We start from the raw sequence: 19,300 nt of genomic DNA on the forward strand, positions 1-19,300 counted from the left end.
CCCAACCTAAGATGTAATAAAAGATTAATTCAAACATCGGGACCCACAAAATGGAGGCTGCCCCAGCAGCAGGGGTCCACATCAGAGATCTAAACGAAAGTCAGTTCCCACTGACAAGAAATGCCTCACTGTCAAGGAAACCTAACATACACCAGTCACAATCCTCCAACTCAGCTTTAGCTGGCTTCCCTCACCCTAGAAAACAAGACCTGCTAGCCTTAATACCTGACCTCCCAGCCAATCATGCCATTTCATTGTTGCCTCTTCTAACTCTCTATAAAACGTAGTCCTCGCTTTTTGCAGGTTCCTGGGCTAGACTCAGACGGCACCAAGAAAAAACCAGGAGAGAATGGCGCTATCACCCCTGGTACCTGCTCCTTTCCAGGTATGTAGTTGAATAAATCAAATGAAGCTTGATTATTTCTTTGTAGAAGCGGGGCGGGAATTATGTGTAGGACTCTAAAGACTAAGTTTGTAGGAAAGGACAAGTAGTGAGAGTTGAGAATAAGTATGAATTCAATGGTCCCTCTCACTGTCAGCTCCTTGGGGGTAGGGGACTGTGTTCACCTCATGCACACTGTATCCCTGAGCCCAGCACAGGAGCTGAAACGTGGCAGATCTGCAGCAGTAAGTGAATGAAGTTGAGAGAAGCAACCAGTGAGGTTTCTGTGAGTCCAGAGGTTAAGCCAGGAGGAAGTTGGGGAAAGAGGATCTGTTCTCCGTAGCACATGCTCCTTTGCAGCCTTCCAAGCCCTTCTGTGATGACCTCACTTTTCCCGGGAACTTGCTCATAGCTCCAGGAAGCTGTGGACTCACGCCCTCAACCAGAAAGTGGCACTTCCGGTCAGCCCCTCCTCCGCCTACACCAGGATGGAGTGTCCCAGCCTGCTCCTTACCCTAGGACAATGCCCCGCCCTTCAGAGATCTAGTGGACCCTTGGGTTAGACTTAAATTAGGTTTATTAATATATTATTTAAATCTGTACATCAAAAAACTAGGTAGTATTAACCCATTTTACTTTAGTGCTCATATAAGACTAAAACAAATTTATGATCTAAACACCAAAAAAGTCACAAAGCCAGTAAAATGAGCATTAACAACATTAATGAAATGTGACATCATATTGTTTTCCTAACACCAAGTCTATATTCCCAACACAGTGTGGTCCTAACTGTCCAAGCCCAGCTCTTTCCCAGTCAGCCCATCTGTATTACCCTGGGCCACGTGCAGGCGTCCTCTCTTGCACTCAGCTTTTCTCTTCCTACCACCTCTAAACCTACTTTTGGATAAAATGCACCCTGCTGTGTTTTAGCTTCCAGCAGATGCAAACACATTTATATGTTAAGCCCACCTCTCTCTATTCCTCATTAGAGGAGAATAGATAAAGTGGCTTTACTTGGCATTAGTGTGATCCCAGACACAAACTGGAGGCTGCAATCATGTGGTGACTATGGATTATATGTTGGATATTCAGATTATTTAGAATACATGTGCTTATAAGAATATATATCATATTTATTATATATACATGATATATATGTATGTATACATATGACATGCATTTATGTACATGAAATAATTGTCAAGTTTTAGTTTTAAAATAAAAAAGTAAAACATTCTCTTAGAAAAGCTGTGGCCCCTTGAGGAACAACACTGTTTTAGGCATAGCCTCGTCTGGAATGCTGCGTCTCTGTATATGCCATTATTTCTCCTGCCATACCCGTGCATTCAGTCATGCCCACGAAATAAAATTAATTTTCTTTACCTCCCCTGTTTGCATATCCAATCATCATCCTTATTCATTCATCTATTCTAGAACAACCAATCAGCCACATCAAGCATGTATCATAACCACTCCTTGACTTCACAAGAACTCTGCAAAGTAGATATTATTATTCTTATTATGGTCCCAGTTTAAAAATGAAAAATCTGGAGCTCAGTGAGTTTGAGACTTGGGTTGCATTGGAAGTAGGCCTTTGCTTCAGTTCTGCCTGACCTCAGATCCCACACTCTTATGCTTCACTGTATCCCCAAGGTATTGAAAAGTGTATGGTACATAATCGGTACTCAGCAAATACCTTTTGAAGGAATACAATAACAGTGAACTGTTTCCGTTGTACCAGTCGCCTCTACTCACAGCCCACAGGAGCTGGACTCCACTACAGACCCGACATAGACCCTGTATGTTTCTCCTTTACAGGCAGCAAGGCCCTGCAGAGTAGAAACTAAGGATCCTTACCTGGAAATCCCCATCATGCCTGGCACATAGTAGGTGCCTAAATATTTATTAATCAGAATTGGCTTGAGCTCTTAGGTAGTCATGGACCAGCCTGGGATCTTTCTTCAAGGGTAACTTAGAATTAGAAAAAAGACCTTGAGGAAGAGAGTGTGTTTCTGACGACTCCAGAAAGGCACCACCAGCAGCCTTGGTAAAGGAATGGGAAGCTTTGGCAACTTCCTTCTGAGGCTGGACTCCAAGCCCTACTACGTAATGTACGCAAAAGCATGTGATTCAGAGAGCAGCAAAACCATGGAGCAGCACGCCAGGTTTAGAGTCACTGAAGCAAGTGGTGTAAATGATGAAATTTAAAAGACAGAGCCCTTTATAGAAAAAGCCAGGGTGCGCAGAAGTGACAGCATTGCAAGCTGGGTGGAAATGACAAATCTTCCCCATTCCCCTGGCAGGAGGGCCTTGGAGAATGGCTTTTAAAATGCCCTTTTAAGTCACTGTAGGAGCCGTCAGCAGGATCAGCTAAGGCTGGGAACTGCCTCGTGATCATCAGCAGCATAACTGAGGTTCCCATATTCTTTCTGTCCCGGCTGCTCCCCGGGTCTGGTTAAATGCACTGGGGGCTCACGGTTCATCTGTGTTTACATTTTCCCTTCTTTGCTGCCCTTGTTCTGCTCGCCCCAAATCACCAGGCTCTTGCTGCCCCTATTTCGACAGCAAACTTTCTTTCCCCCCAGACTGTTTACAGCTTCCTCTCCATGCAGTTTTCCAGCCAGTGGAAGCCTGGCCCGTTACTGGTTTGCGGCGAGTTTACGGTGGGTTTGCGGTGGGCACCCACTGAGCAGCAGGCAGCTTGACCTGAGCATCTTCTCTCCTCACCCACTTGCCGGGGGGAGGGGGGGCAGGGGACGGGCAGGGCCTCCTTGTGCTTCTGGAGGAGTCCCCAGATGTCTGATAAATTTCAGGGTGTTTTCAGTGACTGGGCACCTTTCCAAAGCTGGCGCATCTTTCCCCACCTCAATGAGATGGGTCGGAGAGGGGGAAGGAATTGACATCATGCGTAACCATCCACGCCAGACATTGGACCAGGGGCCCAATGGACATTAGCTGGAATTCTCACAGCCACCTGGCAGGCTCAGTTCTGTCCTCACTAGACAGATCAGGGACCCCAGGTTCACCAGAGACACAGCTAGGATGTCAGAGAGTCAGGACTCAATTCTAGGTCCTGGGCTCCAGAGCCCAAGCGCTCTTCACTTGAATACGCTGGAGGGACTTTGGCTTCTCCCCTGACACCCACACTCGCAGAAGGGAGCGTGCTCTCCCTCTCTCCCCACCCATCGCTGATTCATGCAGAAATTATAATAAAGTCAGAATTTGTAAAGTTTCATTCTCCAGCTCTTCTCAGGTACACTTCAGTTCAAACACAGTTTTGGCTCCTGCCAGATTCTCCAGCATACTTCCAATTTCATGCAAAGTCATCCTTTCTGATAAGTTCATTTTGTTACATTTATGACTAAGTAGGATTTCGTTTTATACCATTTTAAGGCATCTCCTGTATGCAAATTCAGAAACCAGAGAAAAAATGTTTTTGTTAGATGCCATGCCCTGATTTTTGGATCAGAAAATGCATCCCCTCCCCAAGCTCCGCACCATGTCTGTATCATCATCGTGACTTAGTTTTCCTTTTAACAGCATTTTTTTTTTTTTAAGTTCTCTGTTCCAAGCACTGGAAGAACTGTTGTGTATCCCTCATTGCAGGTGCAGCACCAGAATATCCCAACCCCTTCTCCAAACAGATTCTTGACCACGCAGTCTCAGCCTCCCCCCTCCATACTAAGAGTTAAGATGCTTTTCTCAATCCTGTAGCAGATAGAACAGCTGCTCCTGCCTGAGGATCCCCTTCCCAACCCCCGTTCCAGGCAAGGGTGTGTGGTGGGGGAAACCCCAGTGGAGGATGAGGTTGCTCTGTCTTGGCACCAGAAAGAAAGTCCTGCCCTTCCCTGGTGGGCCTCCTCCGGATTGGCTACCCTCCCTCCCCAAGGATGAAGCTCGGAGTGGTACCTCCAGCCCTGCCGGGACCCACTCTTTCCAAACCACTGAGTCATTTCCCCTCAAGGACTTTCTCATTAAAACCTTCCTGTTTGCTTTAGCTCTGGAGCTCCTGCTCTGAGTTACTGTTTCCTTCCCCATCCCCACCGAGCTGGAATTAATGGCCCGGCACCTTTCAGCTCTCCCACCCTTTGCAGTTTTCCTTCCCACTCTCAACTCTTGGCTGGAGTCTCCACACTTTGTACACATTTGTGCAAAGCCCCGGAGTTTCTAAAGCTGTGAGGGAAGATATTGCTTGGAGGATAAATTGGGAAGATGAGCATCTACGAAGAGGCACCAGGGAGAAAACCCTCTGACCAAGAGCTTGTCCCAGATCCATGTGACATAGCGAGCAGAGCAGTTGGAAATAGCAACCTTTGACTAATGGGCTCTGAGCTGCTGTACCTTGAGCAGCTGCTGAATTCCCTGGAAGACAGCTGTGGTCTCCTCAGAGCCCTGGTTAGGAGCGTTGTGTGCACGTCTGAGACCTGCTGACCAGGAGATAGTTTGCTGTGTGGTCAGTAGCCACAAAGCAGGACTCCGTGGGGGCAGTAGAGGCCAGAAGACATCGGCCCTTTCTGGTTCAGTGATGGAGTGATGGGAAGAGAGTACAGAAAGAGAGAAGAAATGGTCATAGCAAACAGTGCACCTTAGTTCCTCTTCTGTCAGTCTTAACTTTTTAGGGAGGCAGTTCTCTGTTCCAGGCACATGGAGAACCGTTTTATATTTCTCATTGCAGGCCCCTAATATTCCAGCCCCTCCTCCAAACAGATTCTTGGTTGAATAGAATGTCACGGGCTGTACTAAGAACAGTGTCCTTTGTGCCCTGTATTGAGTAAAAGTTCATTGAAGCAAGTCAAGCTGAAGTTCAAAAAGTGTACGTGACAGAAGAGAAGGGCCAAAAACTCGTCTGCTGACTCATAACCTTTTATTGTTTATTCGGGGAGATTTTCCTGGGGTGATGGGCCCACCCCTCAAGTCCCATCACATTGACAATCCCCTGCCCCAGTAAGTGTGAGGCCCACACAATCTAATGACTGCTGATGCGGCTTTGCAGAACTCCAAAACACTGCCACTTGGAAAGCCTGCTTTCAAAGCATGCTTATGGTTGCTCATCATCACCAGCTTGGTGACTTCCACAGAAGGTGAGAATTCCATGGTTTGGGTCCTGGCTCTCTTCCTGCTGATTCAGAGGAAGCCTCGATCCTCCACAAGGCTCATCGGCCTTGTCTGCTGCTCGCCACGTTATTCCCTGCTCCGTGAACTTCTGCATCCTGTGCCATAAGTGATCCTTCCTTCTCCACTTAGATTTTCAATCTCTGCATCCCTACTGACCTTTTCCAACTAGTCTACAAATTGCTTAACTCTCCATTTCCAAACAACTCTGTGTACTCTGCCTGCTTCATAAGCCCTTCCCTTTGTGTCCTCCAGGGGGCGCCTCCCACACGGTGTTCTGGGTACAGGAGTAGTTTCGAGGAGTTTCATTTACCCAGGATACAACCGGAATGCAACTCCCCCTCTTCCACCTCCTTGTGCAAAGATGGGCACTGTTGCTTCCCTCCAGTTGCTGTCCTGTGTTCTTCCTTCTAATACCATTCTTACAAGAGCCATCTCTGTTCCTTGCCTTTCCACGTGCAGAAGTCTCCGAGGACTTCCTACTGTAATATCCGTGGCCTCCTTTTCACCCTCCCGCTCGCCTATCTGTAGCGTATGATACACCTGACTTTTCCCTCCTTCTGGAAACACCCTCCTCCCCTGGCCTTCCTGCTTCTTCTGTTCTCTCCTGGCTCCTCGTCAGTCCCCGACCAGCTCTCCACCTCCAGTGTTCTCTCTGCAATCTTGATGTTTCTGAAGGCTATGTCCTCAGCCCTCTTTTATTCTTCACAGTCCCTTCCCTGGACAATTGCATTTACTCCCAGTTAATGATCTGAAACTTTCCATGTCAATACATCTTAATAATAACCAGTCCATATTTGATTATCTAAATCATCCCCCAAATGTCCTTTCTAGCTAGTTTGTTCAATGAGGAACCAATTAGAGCATGTACATCACATATCCAGTTTCAAGTCCTTTTTAAAAAAAGATCAAGTATAGACATAATAGCACGCTTGTTAAACGGATTTGGCCAGTTATCTACAGATTATCCCATCTTCTGGATTTGACTAGGTGCTTCTTTGCAATATCATTTAGCTTGTTTCTCTAACCCACTTATTTTTTATAAACTGGAAGGAAAAAGCAAAAGCATGATGATTCAGTTTAAATCTTGTTAGCTAGATTATGTCATAGATGTGGACTTTATATCGCATTTCATCATAAGATACATATGTTCCGGTTGACTCACCATTGAGGATCCTAGCATTGAACCATCAATTAAGGCAAATGGTAGTCTCATCCTTCCATTGTAGCATGATGTTTTCCCCATGTGACTAGCAAGTAAACGATTCGATGTCATTGTAGCAATATACAAATGTCCAGTGCCCCATCAGCCATATGCCTAATGCTTTTTCTCACCAGTTTACATTCACTGCATAAGTCAATCATTCCATTAAGAGTTTAAAGTGATTATCAGCCAGGGTTCTTGGTAGGATATGGACGCCACAGTTCAATTAATTAAAGGTTAATTAAGAACATTTTTACGACGGAGCTATATACTGAGGTGTGAGCCATCAAGGGGTGGGTGATGAGTGCCAGGTGGGCAGCCGTTACCAGCCCTGGACCTGAAGGGGCAGGAGAAGAAAGTGGTGTTCCTGGTGCTGGGCAAGCTGCAGCCCTGGGAGGAGAGCTGCCCACTGGGAGGAGTGGCTGCTGACAGAGGAATGCAGTTATAATCCAGACCTTCACCTGGCAGGGCACTCAGATGAAATGAAACTTTTCTGATAACTTTATTTTCTGCTTCTTACCTGAAGCACCGTAGCAGGACAGGGGGTTACAGTTGAGGTGCTGGAGGCAGGTATGTCCTTTGAATAGCTGTTTCTGCACCAAGCTGACCATTGGCATTGAGAGCTATCAAGAGAAACAAAGTGGACAGCACTCTCAGGTGGAGGTTGACCTCTGGTTGCCAAAGCACAAAGTGGGGGTGGGGGAGGATATCACAGTTACAAAGGATAATTGTATTTGTTAGCAGGTCGGGGCCAAAGCTGTGTTGTCTCCCTGCAGGAAGCAATGAAAACAAGAGGATGTTAGTCCCAGGGAAATACATCCTCACTCCTGAATAATTGTTTGTTTCAGCTCCCCCCCACCCCCACCCCGGACACCTTTCATTCAAATGTGTAAATGCACAGAAGAGAGAAGTTAATACTCACTAACCTCTTACCATCTTGGGAGGAGCCACTTCTGGTGCTAAGTATCAGGAAACTTCTGAGGCAATGATTCCAGGTGTGCTTAGCTCGGGTAAGTTTCCTCAGCTTGGGAATAAAACACCCCTGCTTTCATTCACTGCAGGTTAAAAGAAACAGCACTGATAACGTGTGCTATGTCATTCAATCAAGCGTTGGAGCCTGAAGGCATGCTGGTTCCTCTGGTCTCTGGGGGAGTGTGTATTACTGAGTTTCCTTCTAGTTGACAAGCGACTGGAATGTCCCCCTATTACATGGGGTGCCAACAGCATGGGGGTGAGAAGGAGAAGATTAGATCGATGGCTGCTCCATCACTTGCCAACCAGGTGGCCTTAAGTGTGTTACTTGATCTCCCCAAACCAGTGTTTACATCCATAAAACAGTAATAATCATCATTTCCCTGGTTACAGGAGAAACAGCTGCCTTGAGGTAAGGTGTATAAGAATGGATTCTAGAATCAGAAAGACTGGAGCTTAAAATCTAGTTACGCTTCCTAGTGATTGTATAAAACTGGACAGTCACCTGTAAACCAGGTAAAACAGGGAAAGCAATGGAATTTTCCTCATAGATTATTTTAAAGATTAAATGCTGCAAAGCACCTAGCACAGTGCTGGCGAGGAATACGCACTCAAGGGGTTCATTGTTATTAACTGATATCCGCTGTCCCGGCTGCCGGTGGTAGGCAGGATGCCCTGGTGTGACGCCCTGTTTAACATCCTTGGGCAAAGCGGAGCCTGTGAATATGACGAGCGATCACTCCCATGGCTGTGGTACGTACTATGGCAAAAGGGAGGTCATGGGCTGGACCTGACCTAGCCAGTTTAAAAGCACAGAGCTTTCTCCGCTGGTCACAGGTGAGAAATGCTAGAAGTGGGCTCCTGCTGGCCTGGAAGAAAGTAAATGCCCATGCTGTGAATAGCATGGGGACCACATGGCAAGGAATACCAATGGCCTCTGGGAGCTGAGTGTGATCCCCAGGTGACAGCTAGCAAGGAAATGGGGAACATAATCCTACGAGGTCATGAGAAACTGAATTTGGCCAACAACCCGACCGAGCTTGGAAGGGGACCCCACACCTCAGATGAGAGCTCAGCCTGGCCGGTGCCCTCACTGCAGCCTTGTGATCCCCTGAGCAGGGATCCAGCAAAGCTGTGCTCAGACTTCTGATCCATGGAAAATGCAAGATAATAAGTTTGTGTTGTTTTTAATCCACTTAGTTTGTGGCAATTTGTTCACAGTAATAGAAGGCTAATATCCTACCTAGAGTTAATCAACACTACTGCTGTTGTTCTCGCTGTGTCCGGTTCTGTTCCTAATTGCTGTCATCTGCGGCAGTACCTCGCTGCATAAATCATGACATTCCAAGAATGGCAAGAGATGCTATTCTTCAACTCCCCCCACCCCTTAGACTGGAAGCATTCACTCTGACCCTCTTCTGCTAATGGGCTGGTGATGATCACAGGGAGGGGTGGTTTATTGACCTTTGTGGCTTTAGAAAGGCACACAAATATCATCAGAACTGAGTCTTTCCTGGAAGACTTGACTTATTATGTGAAAGCCCTTTTCTTCAGAGGCTTCCTGTTTGACACTACAAGTTTCTCACCTACCAAGGCCTTCTCTGCACCATAGACCAAACTGAGCCAAATGATCTGTTGAAGAGTTTTTAGGTCCTCACTGAGCTTGCAGCATGTTGGGAAAGGCAGATATTAAACAAGTAATTGCATGAACATAGGAGTATAAACTGTATGGTGTGCCTTAAAGAATAACATGAAGTATCAGAGAAACTTGAGCCTGGAGGTTCAGGGAAGGCTTTTCTTGAGGAGATGATCCTTGCCAGGAGATCAGGAGGATGAATGGGAGGTAACTTGGCCAAGGGATGATAAAGATGCTCTTCATCACCGAGAACAGCTCCTGTAAAGTCCCTGAGGCAGGAAAGGTCATGGCCAGTTTAAGAAACGGCAAGACTATTGAAGTAGCAAGGAGAATGAGAAGAGTGTGTGTGAGTCGAAGGTAGGGAGGGAGCAGAGCTAGATCTTGCAGGTCCTGTTAGGCTTTGCTAAGGATTTCAGTCTCAGTTAGGCTTTCTTTCCCTTTTAAAAGACCACCCCAGCTGGGATGGAGAAAAGGGATTGTAGGGAGAAGGACAGATGTGAAAATACTAGTTGGGAAGCAATTGCAACCATCCAGACAGGAGTTCAGGGTGGCTATGACAGATCATGATGTGGACAAGGAGAGAAGTTAGATAAAACTAATCTAATCTGGGGAGGCTTAACTTTGCCAGTTTTAAAAATTAAGAAAACATTTTCAGTCCACCCTGCCGTTTTGAAGAATTCACATTCATTCACTTACTTATTTGATAAATACGTATTGTGTTATTTTTATGTGCCAGGCACTGTTCTAAGCATGGTGATATAGTAATAAAATAAATAAAACAGGCAAAAATCGCCGTTCCCAAGGAGCTTGCAAGGGATTTAGATCATAAGCAAGAAAGATAAGGAAGATATAAAATATATTTGTTAGCAAAAATGCTAAGGAGAAAGTTAAAATTAAAAGAGGGAAATAGGAAGTGGTAGAATAAGATTGCATTATATATGGCCAGACAAGATCTCACTAAGATGATATTTTTTTTTCCTATCTTGCTTAAACTTTTTTTTATTGAAGTATAGCTAGATTTACAATGTTGTGTTAGTTTCAGGTGTACAGTACAGTAATTCAGTTATACATGTAGATACAGATATAGATATAGATATTCTTTTCAGATTCTTTTCCCTTATAGGTTATTACAAAATTTTGAATATAGTTCCCTGTGCTATACAATAGGTCTTGTTGGTTATCTATTTTATATATAGTAGTGTGTAAATGTTAATACCAACCTCCTAATTTATCCCTCCCCCTTCCTTTCCCCTTTGGTAACCATAAGTTTAGAAGGTGATATCCTACACTGTTGGTGGGAATGTAAATTGGTCCAACCACTATGGAGAACAATATGGAGGTTCCTTAAAAAACTTAAAATAGAGCTACCATATGATCCAGCAATCTCAGTCCTGGGCATATATCCAGAGAAAACCATAATTTGAAAGGATACATGCACCCCAATGTTCACTGCAGCACTATTTACAATAGCCAAGACATGGAAGCAACCTAAATATCTATCGACAGAGGAATGGATAAAGAAGTTGTGGTACATGTATGCAATGGAATATTACTCAGCCATAAAAAAGAATGAAATAATGCCATTTGGAGCAACATGGATGGACCTAGAGATTATCGTACTAAGTGAAGTAACAGACAGAGAAAGACAAGTATCGTATGATATCACTCATATGTGGAATCTAATTATTTTAAAAAGATACAAATGAACTTATTTACAAAACAGAAGCAGACTTATAGATATCAAAAACAAACTTACGGTTACCAAAGAGAAAATGTCAGGGGGAGGGATAAATCAGGAGCTTGGGATGAACACACGCACACTACTATATATAAGACAGATGACCAACGGGGACCTACTGTATAGCACAGGGAACTCTACCCAATATTCTGTGATACAGGACGATCAGCTCCGTGCTTTGTGACCACCTAGAGGGGTGGAATAGGGAGGATGGGAGGGAGACGCAAGATGGAGGAGATATGGGGATATAGGTATATGTATAGCTGATTCACTTTGTTATAAAGCAGAAACTAACACACCATTGTAAAGCAATTATACTCCAATAAAGATGTTAAAAATAAAATAAAATTAAATTTTAAAAAATATTCTGTGATAACCTATATGAGAAAAGAATCTTAAAAAGAATGACTATATGTGTATGTATAACTGAATCACTTTGCTGTGAAACTAACCTGAAACTAACACAACATTATAAATCAACTATTCTCTAATAAAATTAAAATATAAAAAATAGAATAAAATGAAATGAAATAAAATAAAATAAAACCTTTACCCACTATTGTTCAAGAAGACAGATCATGTAAAATTTTTTAATGTAAATTAAAATTAACATTTTGATGAAAATGCATGATTTCTCATAGTAAAGATAAGTATCATTCTAAGAATTTTTAATTTTCTTATTTGTATACATAGACATAGTGTGTGTGTTCCAAATGATGATTAAAAAGGTGTTTTTTAAAATGTGGATCACAATTTTAAAAATTTGAAAGCCATTGCTTTACCTCATTGAATTGTTACAAAACTGCTGCAATAAAAACATTAGTCCAGTTTTGCAGATGAGGAAACTTAGACTGAAAGAAATTAACTCAGCTTCCTCAGCACTGTGGAAGTAGAGAAATTAGCATTCAAATTCAAGTAAAATGAATCCAAAGTCAATACTATGTCCACTGTTCCATACTCCCCTATATTCTACAACTAAATTCTAGACTCAAATTTTAAATGCTATGATACATATGAATGTCAAATTTCTTTTGGAAGATATTGTTGATGAATTTGTCTTTGTTACCCCAGTTGAAATCATGTCAGTAAAGCAAAACTAGATTTTAAGAAAAAAAAGTTTAGAAGGTGATATTTGAGTAAAGATCTGAGGGAGGTTAGGGATTAAGATGTGCAGATATCGGGGGTGGAGTGGGTCAAGGAAGCGTATTCTAGTCAGAGGGAACAGCAAATACAAAAACTCTGAGGTAGAGATGTGACTAGTCTTTTCCAGAAAGCTACTATGACTGAAAAATGTATCAGTTATCTATTCCACAATAATGCTAAGTAACAAGCAACCTCAGAACCCCAATGGTATATCATAATAAACACTTAGTTTTACTCATGAGTCTAAAGATCACCTGGGTGGTTCTGCTGAGCTGAGCTGAGCTGAGCTTAGCAGGGCTCATTCATGCCTCTGCAGTCAGTGGCAAGCCAGCATAGTTCTGATCTTGGGCTCTCTCACATGTGTTGAGCCTTGGATAAGACAACTGGGTTGACTTAGCTCTCTCTCATCCTCCAGTAAGATGATATCCTGTTCTCATGCCTAGCAGGGAGGGTGGGGAGAAAGGTGAGGAGAGAAGGAAAGAAGAGAGGGAGAGACCGTAACAGGAGGAGAGAAAGAGAGAGAGAAACAGTGTGGGGAGATGGAAGGAAAGAGAGAGCGGGCACATACACAAGACCTCTTGAGCCCTGGGCTCAGAACTGAAACAACGGTACTTCTGCCGCATTCTGTTGGCCAGAGCAATTCATAAGACCAGCTTAGCTTCAAGGGGTCGGGAACAAACTTCACTCCTTCATGGGGAGAGCCTTGAAGTCACATTGCAAAGGATGTGGATATAGTGAGGGGTGGAAAATTAGAACCGGTTTTTGCCGTGAGTCTACCACATTGAGCTGGTAGGAGATAAGGTCAGAGAGGTAATGGGAATCGAGGTGGTATAGGGCCTTGCAGACCAGTGTAAGTCTTTTGGCTTTTACTCTGAGGTGAGAAGCCATTGGAGGGGTGCCAGGAGAGGAGTAACACACCCTGACTTGTATTTTTTTTTTTTCTTTTCTGACTTGTATTTTAATGGAATCACTTCAGCTGTCAAGTTGAGAGTAGACTGAAGAAGGGAAGGAGACCAGTGTGGAGGCTACTGCAGTGAACCAGGCAAGAAACGATGGCGGCTTGGCCAGGAAAGTAGTCCTAGAAGTGCTGAGAAGTAGTCAGGTGATGGACATAATTTGAAGGGGGAATGGCCAGGATTTGCCCACAGTGCAAATGTAGGATATAGAATGAAAGAAGAAAAACAGATGACTCCAAAGCACTGGCCAGTTAGTTACTCTAGAAAAACTGTGTTGCAGTGTACTGAGATGATTAAGGTTATGGGAGTAGTAAATTTCAGAGGAAATATTCTTCAAAAATCCATAACTGCCTGACAGTTTCTTTCAGTACCTTGAGATGCAATTAAGTTAGACCAGAAGATATGACTTCAGTCAGAGCAGCCAGGGGCTCTCCTACGGTCCTTCCCATGACCTTAGACACGGGCTCTCACAGATCCAGAGCTGGCAACCACTGGGACGTACTATGCTGTACAGCCCGACCCGTTGTTTACAGCCAGCATTTCTGACATTAGTTGCGGCATCTGCTCTGATTGGTTGTAGAATCCACTCTTGTTTCACCCTCCATTCTGATCGGTTGGAACCCAGTTTAATTTTCTTTCTCCATGGCAGAGCCAGGAGAAGTAAAATATGGGTGGAAGTGCTCTACTTTCTAAAAGGCAGGGACCGTATCTCATCCAACTTTGTACTTCCAGATGGAAGAGGGCGTATGGATTCACTTAGATTCACTCCATTCATAGCAAAAGCATCTCAGGTTTCACACTCTATTGAGGATTGACATATGATTTTTTTCTGTTAAAAAAAAAGCACTTTGAAAGATAATCATGATTCTATGTGATCAGTATAAAGCGTAGAATACTCTGTGCAGACTTAAAACCCCCCATTTGGATAGGTAAGGAAAGTTACTATTGGAAGGCAGGAGTGTTTGTGTTCCTTGTCTCCCTCAGTTCCATCTTGGCTCATGGAGAGGGGAACTGACACCAGCATTTCAGTGCTGTCTTCACGCGAGAAGAAGTGCAGGAGCGGGAGGTTCCACCTCTCTCGGCTCCTCATAGGAGGAGCTTACTCAGCCTCAGACAAAAATGGCAAATCTGATGGGTGAAAATCTGACATGTACTAAGCCACCCTTGCCTAATGGGCAGGGACTTTTGTCTGCTGAGCAAAACCAGTTCAGGGCGTTCCCTTCGCCCGAGCGTTCTCCGTCCCAGGAAGCAGGCTCCGACTCTGCCACCTTGTGGTTGGAGCAGTGAGGCAGCTCTGTTCCTTACCGCCCGCTGCTGAGTGAACCCGGGTTGGCTCTGCACACCCAACCCCTTTCTCAGATACGCTGGCTGAGCAGATCCCAAGGTCTGGCTGTGATGGAAGTAGGAGGACTCACTCGGCCCCGGCCACGTTGCTCTGCATTCAGAATCCCTGAGCCAGTGCCCGACTCAGCTCCATTTGTGTGAGTCCCCACTGGTGACAAGTGAGGTGAGTCCTAGAACCTGAATCCCCAACATCAACAGCAAACCCAACTGAGATTCTTAAAAAACTGGAAGTTGCCCTCATGTTTTTTTTTTTTTTTTTTTTGCGGTATGCGGGCCTCTCACTGTTGTGGTCTCTCCTGTTGCGGAGCACAGGCTCCGGACGCACAGACTCAGCGGCCATGGCTCACGGGCTTAGTTGCTCCGCGGCATGTGGGATCTTCCCGGACCAGGGCACGAACCCGTGTCTCCTGCATCGGCAGGCGGATTCTCAACCACTGCGCCACCAGGGAAGCCCTACTCTCATGTTAATCTTCAGCAGTCTTCCTTCCTCTCCCCCCGCCTTTTTTTTGCGCTTCTGGAATAGTCCTTTATGCCTCCATCCTTTTTTCTGAACCATATTTGAGAGAATGTGAAATTGCACATTTATTATTGGTTTCAACAAACAGAAACACACTTGAGTTCTCTTAAAGACAAGAGATAGAGCTTATTTTATTTTTCACACATTTATTTATTTATTTTTGGCTGCATTGGGTCTTCGTTGCTGCACACGGGCTCTCTCTAGTTGCCCCGAGTGGGGGCTACTCTTCGTTGTGGTGTGCGGCCTTCTCATTGTGGCGGCTTCTCTTGTTGCGGAGCATGGGCTCTAGGCTCTCGGGCTTCAGTAGTTGTGGCACACAGGCTCAGTAGTTGTGGCTTGCGGGCTCTAGAGCGCAGGCTCAGTAGTTGTGGCGCACGGGCTTAGTTGCTCCGCGGCATGTGGGATCTTCCTGGACCAGGGCTCGAACCCATGTCCCCTGCATTGACAGGGGGATTCTTAACCACTGTGCCACCAGGGAAGCCCCTAGAGTTTATTTTAGAGACAGGTTTATCTCCGAACCCAGGGGCAGGTAGCTAGTGGATTCTAGAAATAAACTAGAGCCAGAGCCCCAAATGCAGTCAGGACCTTCCCTCCCGTCTCTAGAGGAGGCGACCATACCTTTCAGTTTCTGTAGGAACGTCCTGGTTTACTCTTTCACTCTGCCCACAATCACTGTATGTCAGCCTCGGTCCAATCAAGAGGCAGAAACCTCAAGGTGACTTAAATAGGAGAAATTTAATGTAAATATTTTAAATTTGCTGATAAAAGAGCAATTATAAGATATAAGGGAACTCTCTGTGGTACCCTAAAGCTGAGGGAGAGTACCCAAGGAGGGACAACAGCAAAAAATGACTCCCTTCCCAAGGCTGGGATTGCAGCCACTGGGCAGCAGAGAGGTCTGCTGACCTACACGGTGCAGAGCTGGTCTGCAGTCACTGGGCAAGCCGGAAGCAACTCTCTGAGACATAGTGGGGTATGGAAAAACCACATCCAGTGGCCTGACACATGGGCGTGCAGAGCAAGTACAAGTGACGTTGCAGATAGGAGGCCTGGAGCATATGGTGTGCATGTCAGGAAGCCCACAGGAAGGGGACTGTTAGGGCAGGCCAAGGCTGCAAGGACACCAAGGGACCATGACTTCGGGGCCTGTGCCAGAACTGGGTCAGAGTACCACCAGCTGATAATGTAGCTGCCAGAAACAGCAGGAGGGCCCCTTCCTCCTGCGGTCTCCCTTGAGTGACCTCTACCGAGAAAGCTTAACAAGTGCCCTTCGTAAAGGAGAAATGCTTAAAGGAATTCATCTATTATTGCAGAGCACCCATTGAAGGGTGAATTCGGATCCGAGTGACAATAAATTGCTAACTAGCACAAATTTCAACAGTACCCTGGTAAGAATGATTAATTCCCAGAATAGTCAGATTCATAGAGAAAGCGATCAGAATGGTAGTTACCAGGGGCTAGGAGAATGGGGAAACAGCGAATTATTGTTTAATGGGTACAGAGTTTCAGTTTGGGAAGATAAAAAGTTCTGGAGATGGATGGTGGTGATGGCTGTACAACAATGTGAATGTACTTAATATTAATACCACTGAATTGTTCACTCAAAAAGGGTTAAAATGGTAAGTTTTGTATTATGTATATTCTACTACAATTTTTAGAAAGACTAATTCATGGTTACTATATTCGTGCCTCACTTTTGCTCCTCTCCGTACATCCACTTTCTCCTTCCTTTCTCTGTTTCTCAGTCCACACGCTAAAAACATGGCCACCAACAGCTCCTCACCTAAAACAGCTCCCCTTGTGTCAAGAAACCAGCCAGGGGCTTCCCTGGTGGCACAGTGGTTGAGAGTCCGCCTGCCGATGCAGGGGACGCGGGTTCGTGCCCCGGTCCGGGAGGATCCCACGTGCCGCGGAGCGGCTGGGCCCGTGAGCCGTGGCCGCTGAGCCTGCGCGTCCAGAGCCTGTGCTCCGCGACGGGAGAGGCCACAACAGTGAGAGGCCCGCGTGCCGCCAAAAAAAAAAAAAAAAAAAAAGAAAGAAAGAAAGAAAAAAAAAGAAACCGGCCAGACTGAGTCTGGACTCACAATTTCCTCTTCCAAATTCTCCTGGAAGTTCTGCAGCAGCTTTGGGCCAATGCTCACTTTGGTTATTTGGGCCAGTGTCATCTGCTATAGACCTGTTTTCAGAAGTGTTTATTTGTCGTTTTGGAGGTAGGATGAATGAGGAGTGAACTTTACTGACAAGACAAGAGGAATCCACTCTAATCATTTAATGACTCCCCTCCAGGGTTTTAACCAGATGGGGAAGTCAGGCAAAAAATATACACACACACACACACACACACACACACACACATATACACTCTCACATCAAGAGTAAAATCAATAGGTAAAATGATGCCAGATCAGTAAAAGTTTCTTTATCCTTTCCACTTATGCTAGTAGTCTGAATTAATATTAGAGGCATATGGCAGAATAATCATAATTATTTAACAAGCTAATTAACCAAATTTAGTTTCCTAATTGGCCATAAAATGGCAGAAATCTTTATATATACAGTGAGACTTAAAAATTAATTGTGGTTGTTATAGGGATTGTCATTTTTTATTTTTGCAGACACAACTCCTTGAAATGATCTATATTCCCATCAGGTGCTTCAGAGAAACACTGGTCTTTCTCTTGACAGACAGTGTGCATTTTGGCACCAAATTATTGGATGGAAAAATACAGGCATTTTCCAAGCCCTAAACACAGAGCTTGTCATCTATTAGTTTGGATTTCTTCCTTAACTATTGTCACACCAATATGTGGTGGTTTTTCTAAGAAGAAATCAATCCAAATCTGTCTTTGGACTCAGAATCCAGAAAGCCTGGGTTTTATCACTGGCTCGGTCACAGATGCACTGAAAATGGGCAAGTCACTTCCATCTTTGTCTGAATTTCTCCATCTGGCAAATGTAGATTCTGACACTTACCATCAGATAATGTTTGCAAAATGTTTGACGGTCTTTGCTGGTAGACAGTATGTAATTGCAAACTGTTGCAATTTTTTTTCTGCCCTAAAAATTCTTCTCTTTTCTAGAAACTATTTTTAAATTAAAAATATCACCTTTAAAATATGGCTACCTGGCAATAACAATTCAGTTGGTAATGGAGAGTAATTTGAAAAAAAAAAAAAGTACAGGTCTTTTTCCGTGGCATTCCCCAGAGGTAACAGCTTAAAATTGCTCTAACTTTAATCTTTCTGAGACCAACACCTACAATAATAATTTATTAGCCTTTTATCTTCGATGTATCGACTTCAAAGTACATCTTACGGGTCCCCTCATGAAAGATGAAGATTTTTGCTCATTTATACTTCAACAACCACTGCCAGATGTATTTCACTTTTTATTATTCTGTTACATACTTCTATAGCTTTACCCAATACATCCCTCCATTTCTTGATCCATCAATTTCAGATGGTATCTCTTGACTTTCCTCTAAGACGAGAGATTTAATAGCCCTGTGTTCCCCTTCTCCCCTCGTGGCTACCCCCAATGTCACAACTTCAGTTCATCACATAGTTAATTTTACATTGTCAAAATTTATAGAATTTATACTTTCTTATATAATTAATTCTTCTGCATTTTGGCTGTTTATTAAGTTTAAAAGTAACCAGGACTTATTTCAATTAAATGAATATTAGTCATTATTCGGTAAATTTCATTCTATTCAAATAAAAAATATTTATTGATTACATACTCTGGGCCAGCACCGTTCTAAGTGCTAGGGATAGATCAATGAAGAAAACAGACAACATATCCCTGCCTTCATAGAGCTTACATTTTAACGTATGTTTGGACTCATAGAAAAAGTGAAGAAATTCTACGGCATATAACCTTGCCAGTAGAAAAAGAAATGCACATACCTAAATTGGGAGGAAGGAGGGAAGAAGTAGAGGAAGCAAGGTGCTGAATTTTTATAATGTATTATTGTCATATGCCTTCACTTTCTCGCTAAGATAATAATTTAGAATCTGCAACACTTTAGAGGAAATTTATTTTCTTCTTGAAGCTATTCTTTCCAGAGCCTCCTGACTTGCTAATCCAACTTGGGCTGCTAACTTTTGAGGCTGTTTTCAGTGTCATTTTACTCCAGGAGGGGGGCGGTGTTGTTCTGTTTATTGCAGGGATTTTTGGTTGTTGGTTTTTTTTTCCAGCTTTGCTTTGTATGGAGCAGCTGAGTTTAGTCAATTGTTATTTGAATTGCTTGTTTTTCTCTTTTCTTTATCTTTCTGGAATAAATTCTCAAATCAT

General features: G+C 44.0%; 1 protein-coding gene across 3 annotated transcripts in view; it reads left to right on the top strand.

Annotated features, from left to right (window-relative positions):
- TSEN15 (tRNA splicing endonuclease subunit 15) overlaps positions 1–19,300 on the top strand; it is a 130,623-nt gene that overhangs the window by 85,366 nt on the left and 25,957 nt on the right. For all 3 annotated transcript variants that reach the window (XR_010839710.1, XR_010839708.1, XR_010839712.1), the window contains one exon: positions 304–385. The gene's annotated coding sequence lies outside the window, so the exon portion shown is untranslated. The remainder of the gene's footprint in view (positions 1–303; positions 386–19,300) is intronic.

Source organism: Kogia breviceps, chromosome 1 (assembly GCF_026419965.1).
Source record: "Kogia breviceps isolate mKogBre1 chromosome 1, mKogBre1 haplotype 1, whole genome shotgun sequence".
Lineage (NCBI taxonomy): Eukaryota > Metazoa > Chordata > Mammalia > Artiodactyla > Physeteridae > Kogia > Kogia breviceps.